Source organism: Rousettus aegyptiacus, unplaced genomic scaffold (assembly GCF_014176215.1).
Source record: "Rousettus aegyptiacus isolate mRouAeg1 unplaced genomic scaffold, mRouAeg1.p scaffold_m13_p_9, whole genome shotgun sequence".
NCBI classification, from domain to species: Eukaryota; Metazoa; Chordata; class Mammalia; order Chiroptera; family Pteropodidae; genus Rousettus; species Rousettus aegyptiacus.
The window spans coordinates 44,740,992-44,751,315 of record NW_023416312.1 but is presented as its reverse complement, the minus strand read 5'-3'; the positions used below and the strand labels follow the sequence as shown (position 1 = coordinate 44,751,315).

Sequence of the window (10,324 nt, the reverse complement as noted above, 5' to 3'; positions counted from 1 at the left end):
AGCTGTAAATTAATTTTCAATGACCCTCTATGTTTAAAATCTTCTTATTAATTGTAAAACTCAATCAGTGCTTTTCATGGTAACGAAATTCTCCACACTATCTGCTTTTCTTTTAGCTACTGTATTGACAAAAGGTCTAGTCATTTTTGCAATTAGAACAAAAAGTATCAATGCCTTCTTTGATGTGATCTTATGCTTTGGTTATATTTTGATATTTTAGTCAACTGTTACTTAGCCATGACCAGGGTATAAAGAGCATGGGTAACCGAAATCAATTCACAGATCATCTTGAACCTTTCATTTCAACTTTTTCCTTTAAATCAATTCTGGCAGGGACTAATAAGTAGCAAAATGAAATCAATAAAATGTTACCCATTCAGGCTTCAGAGAGGAAAAACGGAGCAAATAACATAAGAAAGGAAAAAAAGGCATTAATTTGTATATTCAGAAACTGTATGATCAATCCCTAACCCAAGCCGACTGTTGTTAACAACATTTTTTTAAAATCCTGTAACTGCTTATTAAATGCTTTTTTAATAATTCCTTATAATCAGTATGTAGAAATTGCCTTGACCACATATAGTCAATGCTTCTTTGAGTAAATGCACCTTCTAAATAAGATTAGTATTTGGCTGCAGCCTTTACTTACACAATTAATTAACAATTGAACAGAATATAATACATGCAGCTTTATTCTACTCTTCCTTCACGTTACACACATACACACACACACAAAACCACTTAATAAACACTTGGTGATTTGTTGAGTTGTTGCTGTGAATTAGCAATGAAACATGATGTAGTCTGCTAAAATCTTTTGGATCAGCACTCCCTAATGAAGGATGAAGCCCTCATCACTTTAGCTCTTATTTCCATTGTCATTACACAGGGATACATGTATTCGAGACTCTTTCAAATGTTCTTAAACCTCCTAACTATGTCTATATCCATATTATATATATTTTTAACGCCTACAGCACCTGATATTCCTAGGTGGTCTCCCATCCAGGTACTAACAAGGCCTGGCCTTGCTTAGCTTTTGAGATCAGATGGGATCGGGCACGTTCAGAGTGGCATGGCCATAGACCCATACTATAATTTTATTCATATAAAATAAAGAACAGAAACCTCAGTACCTTCAGTGCTAGGATACTTAATTATAATAATCAAATATCTGACTGAATGCCAGAGTTTACCAGCCTTAAAACATACAGCTGCATTTCATGTTAGTTTCTATGATATTCTGGAAATGGCTGGCTTTTCACAGTTTCATTATAGATCTTAAATAAATATAATTAACTCAAATAAGCAGCCAGAATATGTCAGGAAACAAATGAGGGTTTCTAATCACTCTTTGGCATTGCATATATTTAAAGGGTAAATTCCAGACAGTGGGTGAGTGTGAGGCAATTTCTATAGAGACAGTAGATATTACTTGAGTACTAGAAATGCTCTAGAGTTCATCTCAATTAGTAATGAAATAGTCATCTGCCAGATGCAGACAGTAAAGTGGCAATAATCAGAATGATAGGAAAGTTAATCCTGAACTAACTGTCCTTTTGCTAAATGAAGAACTAAAGCACCATGACACTGCTTACACTTTTGAATGACATTCTTTGCAATGAAAATGCACAATAAAAACTTGGTAACATAAAATGTAAATATGTTAAAGCACAGTTTTCTGACTTTTTTTTCTTAATTGGAAAATATATCCAGGGCTACATGTAAAGCCAGTACTCCTGAGATAGGTATAAGTCTCAAAAATGAGCATATACATTTAGTAACAAAGTATTGTCAGTTTGTATATGTTTTCACTGATATTCACAAACCTACTAGGTACTAGAGTAAGATGATCTCAAATTGTCTTATTTAACAGGTGACTTGCAGAGGATATGCTAGAACATGAGAAAAACCAGGAGTCTTACACTGATAAATGCTTTTCTCAACATTTACATTAACATAATCTGAATAATATGGGATAAAAAGTCTAATTACATATTAAGAAAGAAAATTCACTATGTGGAGATGGCAAACTAAATATAGAGAAATATATAGATAATTCTCAATAACAGATAACTATATTAACCAAGATTTAATTAAGTTTGCTACAGAGGTGTAAGTACAGTTTTAAAAACTAGTGACAAGTGTTATTTAATTTGTCAATTAGATTTTATCATTCTATGGTTTATTCACCTTATCTTGTCATCACAGAATCTCTTTTTTGCTCATTTCCTCTATACAATTTTGAAAATAACTTGTATTGATGACTTTTTTTGGCATTTGACACATCTCATCTTTCGACGGAGGACTTGTTTCTGTCTGGATGTGCATGCACAGGTATTCATCAGCTATTTAGTCACACCAGAAATCAGCTTGTGTGAAACACTTAGGGTAATTAGCATTTCCACTCATCTGACAGCCACAGTACTCTGGAAACAAACTTTTAACAGACTAGCCATTGATATTAGCGATATCTGGGCTTAGCAAAGTGTTAATAACCAAAATCAATCTATTTATGCACTCATGTTTTATCACAATAAGCAAAATTAACATCAAAATGAATGATTTTATCATGCATCATGAATTCTAAGAAGTCACAATTTTCCAGAATGAAACTTAAAATTATTTTCTTCCACAAAATAAAAATGTCTTTGAAAAAAAAATCCCAGTGTAACAGATATATAGTCTATTTGTGCTTCTTTCCGAAAAAACAAACAACTCAACTTCCATTGAAGAAATAATATGCATTTAATTACATTAAAATAGTGTAAAATCAAGCATAAGAAAATAGATCCTTCATCAATGTCCCTTTCTTGCCTCTAGTTTTTAAACACTGATTCAATGCGCGTCCAGTAAGAGATTGTAATCAATTTTACCCACCTTAAAAAACCTTGTATCTAATGCACTTATATATAAAAAGAAATATTTTCTGTCTTTCTACCTACATTTTATGAGCTACAGATGTATAGCCAGATAATGGTTTCTAAGTTTTCCTAAGGAGGCTCCCTAGTGACAGTGTACTCACAGAAAAGGCAGCATCTGTCATTTTCTCTCACATTTCCTACACTGAACAGATTGTACTTTCTACCATAATGGTGATTGTACTAAAACATAAGCATTTTTAAAACAAATACATACTAAACTAATAAGAAGCTGGACAATTAACTAAGGTCACTGACATTAACAAAATCATTTATACCGGACCTCATCGGTATTCCCATCATCCTGCCTGAAAACTCTCCACAAGTGCTGCATATACACATGATTTCTGAGTGCACAACATCATCCAACTTTAAGGGAGAAAAAAGCATCTAATCTGAGAGATTGAAAGCTAAGCAAATATAAAACCAATGTACCAGCCAGCACATAAAAAAGTATATAGATTCACCTGCGTTTGTCTGCTGAAGCATTCAATTTCAGTTGCACTTCCTGCTAAGCAGATTCTGGCAACATGCTTATAATGAAGCTCAATCAGCTCCATTTCATCAGGCTTAAGAGAAGATACTGTATGACATAACATATGAATACTTTCAAAGTGAATTTACAAGTGACTAAAACCAACAGGATATACAATCTCCATCACAAAATCAGACCAAAAATTATATTAGAAGCAGAACATGCAAACTAAATGTGTAGAAATCATTACCTTCCCTCCAAGATATGCTGAGGTACCTTGCTTGCCTAACAGTTTCAATGATAATACTTTATCACTGCTACTAAAGAATTAGAGAGGAAGAGACAGAAGAAGAGAGAAGAATACAAGAAAGGAGAGGAGAGGGGAGGAGTGGGGTGAAGAGGAATGTTCCTTGTTAGAACATTGCAGAGAAAGGATGTTCTACCAGTTTACAATGTAGCCCCAAGATAAGCCATGATTTAATGTGTGTCTGTTTGTCTGTGGATTATTTTTCACCAAACCAATAATAAGCACAATTAGCCTAATGGGTTACCTATTACACTCCCACTGCAGCATAACACCTGCAATCAACTTAGAGCAGCAATATATTGGATCAGAAACTAATCTAATTTACATGTCCTTACAATTAATTTCGATCCCAAGATTTCCTTATTAGAATCCAAGAAATACAAAAGAAAAATCTCTTGGAACAATTCAGGCTTATGGGCCTCTAGGCTCAAATTTGTCTAAAGCTGAACATCAGAAACATGGTGGAGTAAGAGATGCCTTCAGGTCTCTCCCCCTGGAACAACAATAAACTAAACATCTAAAACTCAACAAAAACACACAACCTACACACCAGAACATCTGAGGTGGGACCTGTGCATAAGAGCTACCACAGGTCAGAACCCTGGGAGTCTGGCGGTAGACTGGGAGAAACAAAGAAGCTGCCTCTCCCAGACTGAGCACCCTGTAGGAGGAGGGGGAGGAGAGAAGGTTAGGCAAGTTCCATGAACAGCCTTACCTGGGAGAGCTGAGAGCTCTATGCAGCTGACGGCAGTGCCCAGATATCAGGACGGAAACCAGAGAAGTGAAGATGTCAGAGAAAAAAAAACAGTTAAATATTAACAGCAGCGATTGCATGCAAAACGTGAGCCTGAGCAACAGACCTCAACCCCCAACCCAGAGGGCACCTCTTCCAAGATCAAACACTGCAGAACCTCAGGGGAATGGGAGCAAACATTATCGAAACTGTCGCTAACACAGACAAGCACTAAGACTGAGGGTAGTAGGCATGATTGAATATCTATAAGAAAACAAAGGCATTATTAAGACTTTAGATAAAGCAGGGAACCAAGAGGATTAGATGCCACCCATTGGAAACCAAAAGCAAAATGCCTTCTTTGCAACAGGCTAAGGAGAGACTTTTATATAATAAATCTTCTTTCTGGGGGAAAAAAAAAGCAGAATATACATCCATTAATGCACAGGTGTAAAAATAATCCATTAAACATCAGGAACAACCAAGAAGACAAGGCATCTTAGAAAGCAAGAGAAAAATCTCCAGAAAATAAGCTTATAGACAGAAATATGCAACTTAAATGACAGAGAATTCAGGATGGTACTTCTGAAAAAAGTCAAAGAGATCCAAAACGATTCATATAAATAATTTCAGGAATTGAAAAAACTAGATGAGCAGGAGATTGAAACACACAAAAAGAACCAAATAAAAGTTCTTGAGATGAAGAACACACTAAAAGAGATGAGGACTGAAAGAACAAGTTTGGGAAAAGAGCCAACAAAATGGAAGAAATCAAAATCAGTGATATCGAGACAGAAATCTAGAAATAAATCAGAAGGAAGAAGAGAGAAACCAAAGAATGAAAAAATAATGAAAGAAAAATACAAGAAATAGTTAATACCATCAAGAGAGGAAACATAACAATAATGGGCATTCTCAAAGGGGAGGAAAAGGAGCAGGGATTGGAAAGCATTTTCAGACAAATAGTTGATGAGAATTTCCCAAATCTAAGGAATGAGCTGGAGCTTGGAATTCAAGAAATCAAGAGAACACACAATTCACCCAAAAAGGATTTCTCCAAGAAACATTGTATTAAAACTATCAAAAATCAATGGCAAAGAAAGATTTATCATGGCAGCCAAGGAAAAGAAGAAAGTAGCCTATAAGTTAAAACAAAAACAAAAACAAAAACAAAAACAAAAAAACACATTAGATTATCATCAGACTTCTCAGCACAAACCATACAAGTCAGAAAGAAGTAGAGTAAAATATTCAAATTATTAAATGAAAGGAACTACAAGCCAAGAATAATGTATCCACAAAGGTTTCCTTTAGATATGAAGGAGAAATAAAGACCTTTCCAGACATACAAAAATTGAGGGAATTCACTATGAAGCTTGTATTACAAGAAATACTAGAAGGGGTCAGCTCATCTAAAACAAAATGACACAGGAAAAAATACATAACTATGAATAAGGTGACTAGCAGGCAGACAGAAGGAAAGGAATGCAACCCTTACTAAGAACAGGACATTATAAGCTTAAAAAGTAAGAGTTTTGCTATAGCATGTTAGTAATGAAGATTCAGCATACATAGGGATAAATTGGGATAACAATAACTAAAAAGGAAAGGATAAAAAGATCCAAGCTTGCAAAAGAATATGGAAATAAGGCACATGCAGAAGAAAATAAACTACTATAAATATATAACCATATTCTATATATTTATAAAGGTAACCAAACCCTAAAGATTCGGAACTGAAGTATATAACATAAAACAAGAAGGACCAGAGGAAAAGACGACAAAACCCAACGCAAATATAAAAAAAAGGAACACAAAAGGACAAGGAAGCAATGGAAGCATTGAGCTACCAGAAAGCAAAAGATAAAATAGCTATAATAAGACCTCATATTCCAATAATCACCCTAAATGTAAAGGGACTGTAAAATGTAAATGTAAATGTAAACTCACCAATAAAAAGACAGAGTTTCAGATTGGATCAAAAAACAAACTCGACTTTATTCTACCATCGGGAGATACATTTCAGTCGCAAAGACAAGTATAGACTCAAAGTAAAAGACTGGAAAATGATATTTCTAGCAAGTGGCATGCAGAGAAAAGCAGGTGTAGTGGTACTTATATCAGAGGAAATCGACTTCAAAATAAAAAAAAATGTAAAGAAAGGTGCAGAGGGACACTTAATAATGATAAAGAAAATCATGCACCAAGAAGACATAATACTTATTAATATCTATGCTCCTAATGGGATAGTTCCAAAATATGTAAAGCAATTACTAATAGAACTACAAGGAGAAACAGACCAAAACAATATCTTAGAGGGGACCTAATTACCCCATGTCAGATATAGACAGATCATCCAAACAGAAAACCAATTATGAAATAACACCCTTAAATGACACATTAGACCAACTGAACATAGTCGACATTTAAAGGGTGTTTTATCTCCAAACGGCTTCTTAAACATTCTTCTCCAGTGCACACAGAACATTCTCAAGGACTGATCACATACTGGGAATCAGAGATAGCCTCAAAAAATATAAGAGGGTTGAAAACATGCCAACCAAACTCTCTGATCATAATACTGTTTAGCTGGAGTTCAACTCTAAAAAGAATGCGGGAAGAATCACAAATACTTGGAGGTTAAAAAACATCTACTAAAGATTGACTGGGTCAGAGAAGAAATTAATAGAGAGGTCAATAGATACATATAAATGAATGATAATGATAGTATAACAAATCAAAACTTTTGGGACACAACAAAAGCAGTAATAAGAGGAAAGTTGATATTATTACAGGGGTATTTCAAAAAGCAAGAAATAATCCAAATAATCTAATGCTTCAGCTTTAAAAAAAAACTAGAAAAGGAAAAACAAACGAAGCTTAAAGTCAGTAAAAGGAAAGAAATAATCATAATTAAAGCTGAAATAAATGAAATTGAAAATAGAAAAACTAAATGCAACGAAGAGCTGGTTCTTTTAAAAATTTAGTAAAATTATCAAATCACTGTGTAGACTCACTAAAAGAAAAAGAGAAAGGGCACAAATAAACAAAATCAGGAATGAAAGAGGGGAAATTATGACAGACACCACAGAAATACAAAGGATCATAAAACGGTATTATGAAAAATTATATAACACCAAATATAATAACCCAAAAGAAATGGAAGAAATGGACCAGTGCTTAGAAAAGTATAACCTTCCTAGACCAAATGAAGAAGGACTAAAAAATCTAAATATATTTATCAGCAGTGTGGATATTGAAACAATCATCAAAAAACCTACCAAAAAGTAAAAGTCCAGGACCGATTACTTCACCAGTGAATTCTACCAAACATTCGAACAAGATTTAATACCTATTCTCTTCAAACTCTCCCAAAAAATCAAAGAGGAGGCAATACTTCCTAACTCACTTTATGAAGCTGATATTACCCTGATACCAAAACCTGGCAAAGATAACAGAGAAAAAGAAAACTACGGACCAATATGTCTCATGAACACAGATGCAAAAATCCTAATTAAGATACTAGCCAACAGAGTACAGTAACATATGAAAAAACATTATACACCACAATCGAGTGGGCTTCCTCCCAGGGGTACAGGGTTGTTTTGAAATTCAGAAATAGATTAATGTGATACATCACAGAAACAAATTAAAAAATAAGAATCAAACGATCATATCAATAGATGCAGGAGAAGCCTTTGACAAGATACAGCATCCATTTACAATCAAAACACTTAGCAAGACCAGTAAAGGCCATATATGACAAACCATCAGTGAACATATTGATGGTGAAAAACTAAAAATTTTTCTCTAAGATTAGGAAAAAGGCAAGGCTGTCCATGAACGCTGCTGTTATTCAATATAATGTTGGAGGTCTTGGTGAGTGAAATGAGAAAAAAGAAAGATATAAAAGACATCTAAATAGGAAATAAGGAAATCAAACTGTCACTCTTTGTGGATGACATGATTCTCCATATAGAAAACCCTGAAGACTCCACAAGAACACTATTAGAAACAAAAAGCAAATATTGTAAAGTTTATGGATACAAAATCAATGTTCAAAGATCCATAGCATTCCTATCCCCTAATAATGAAGTGTCAGAAAAGGAAATGGAAAAAATACTTCCTTTTGCAATTGCAAAAAATAAAAAAAATTGCAACAACAAAAAAAGAGGGTTTTATGAATTCGACCTCAAAGGTAAGGGAAGTGAAAACGAAAATAAATGAATGGGACTAAATCAAACTAAAAAGCTTTTGCTCAGCAAAAGAAACCATCAACAAGGTAAAGAGATAACCATCTGAATAGGAAAATATATTTGCAACCATGCCTCCAATACGGATCTCATAGCTAAAACACACAAAGAATTCATACAACTCAATAACATCAAAAACAGAAATGATCCGAACAAAATTGGGCAGAGGACCTGAACAGATACTTCTCCCAAGAAAGACATACAAATGACCAACACACATATGAAAAGGTGCTCAACATCACTAGCTATTAAGAAAATGCAAATCAAAACCACAATGAGATACCACATCACACCTGTTAGACTAGCCATAATCAACAGGACAAGTAATAACAAGTGCTGGAGAGGATGCAGAGAAAAAGGAACCCTCATACACTGCTGGTGGAACTGCAAATTGGTACAGCCACTATGGGAAACTGTATGGAGGTTCCTCAAAAAACTAAGAATTGATCTACCATATGATCCAGCTATCCCTCTACTGGGTACTTACCCCAAAGACTTGAAAACTCTTATCCGAAAAGATACTTTCACACTGATGTTCGTAGCCACATTATTCACGGCAGTCAGCACATGGAAGCAACCAAAGTGTCCTATGATAGATGATTGGCTAAAGAAGCTGTGGTACATTTATATAATGGAATATTACTTAGTCATAAGAAGAGGTGAAATACTGTCATTTGCGATAACATGGATGGACCTCGAGATAATCATGCTAAGCAAAATAAACCAGACAGAAAAATTGAAAACTACATGATATTACTTATATAAGGAGTATAACCCTAAAAGCAACAAAGGAACAGGACGAACAGAGACTCATGGACATGGACAATAGACTAGTAGTTACCAGAAGGTAGGGAGGAATTGGAAGAGGGGAAGTATATGGGGTAAAAGGGGTCAAATATGTGGTGACATTATAGAATTAAAAATTAATTAATTAAAAATAATAAAGATCTATGTATTCATTAAAAAAGCACTTTGTGTAGCCTTTTACATTCATTCAAATCAGCTGGTAACTATACATTATTTATATTATGTTAGAAAGCAGAGTATATGGAGACTATGTAGTAGAGTAGTTAAAACATGAGCTTTGAAATTACACTATTGCTTCTAAGGTTGATTCATTATTTACTAGCTATGTAAATGAGAAAATTAGCGAACCTCTCAGAGCCCTTGTGTCCTCATCTATTAAATTGAGACAATGATTAAACCTTTCTGAAAGGTTGTCGTAAAAATTAAAATGATGTTAATTCTCAATGCATATTAAATATCATTTCTATTGTAAAACTTAATGTAATCTTGAAAATATTCTAATTCTAATTGTTATTTACTTCTACCATATTTAAACTGTCTGAATTTACCTTTCCTCAAAATTAAAGGTGCTAGAAAAAATAGTGTCTGCTATGGTAGACCTTACTAATATTTTCCCTAAACCTAGTTCTCTTTCTGCTTATGGATATATAGAGGATTATACTTCCTCGTTACTTTTAACTTTAACATGATTACATGAGTCATTCTGGCCAATGAAATGGGAGCCAAATTGACTTGTTTCACTTCCAAATTTGAAGCACTTAATCGCCATAATTTAACTCTTGCTCTCTCTTCCTCTGACATAGTAAACCCTAAAATCTCATACATAAA

The 10,324-nt window shown here is 34.1% G+C and overlaps 1 pseudogene; it reads right to left on the bottom strand.

Annotated features, from left to right (window-relative positions):
* Positions 1-968: 968 nt before the first annotated feature.
* On the bottom strand, positions 969-1,087 carry LOC118608466 (annotated as a pseudogene).
* Positions 1,088-10,324: the final 9,237 nt, after the last annotated feature.